The following is a 303-nucleotide window of genomic DNA, read 5'->3' on the forward strand; positions in this document are numbered from 1 at the left end:
TCCTGCGGGAAAGACCCTCTGCAGTGACCCCATTCTGGGATCCGGGGGGCGCGCAGGTCCTGACCAGCCAGCCTTGAGCCGCCCAGCCACCGTCTGGCTTCCAGCCGGCTCTGCATCCTCCGCAGTGAGACCCTGGATCTCCCGCGAGCTGGGTTTTCGGGGCGCTGGATGCGGAACCCGGGAGCGGAGCCGCGAGGCTGCCCCTGGCCGCCAGGGGCCGCTGCGTCCCCCGCGGCCGCCGCGCCTCTGCAGCGCTGCGCAGGCGCAGTACCCGGAACCGTGGCGCGCGGCTTCCGCGTCCGG

Source organism: Budorcas taxicolor, chromosome 14, assembly GCF_023091745.1.
Source record: "Budorcas taxicolor isolate Tak-1 chromosome 14, Takin1.1, whole genome shotgun sequence".
NCBI lineage: Eukaryota > Metazoa > Chordata > Mammalia > Artiodactyla > Bovidae > Budorcas > Budorcas taxicolor.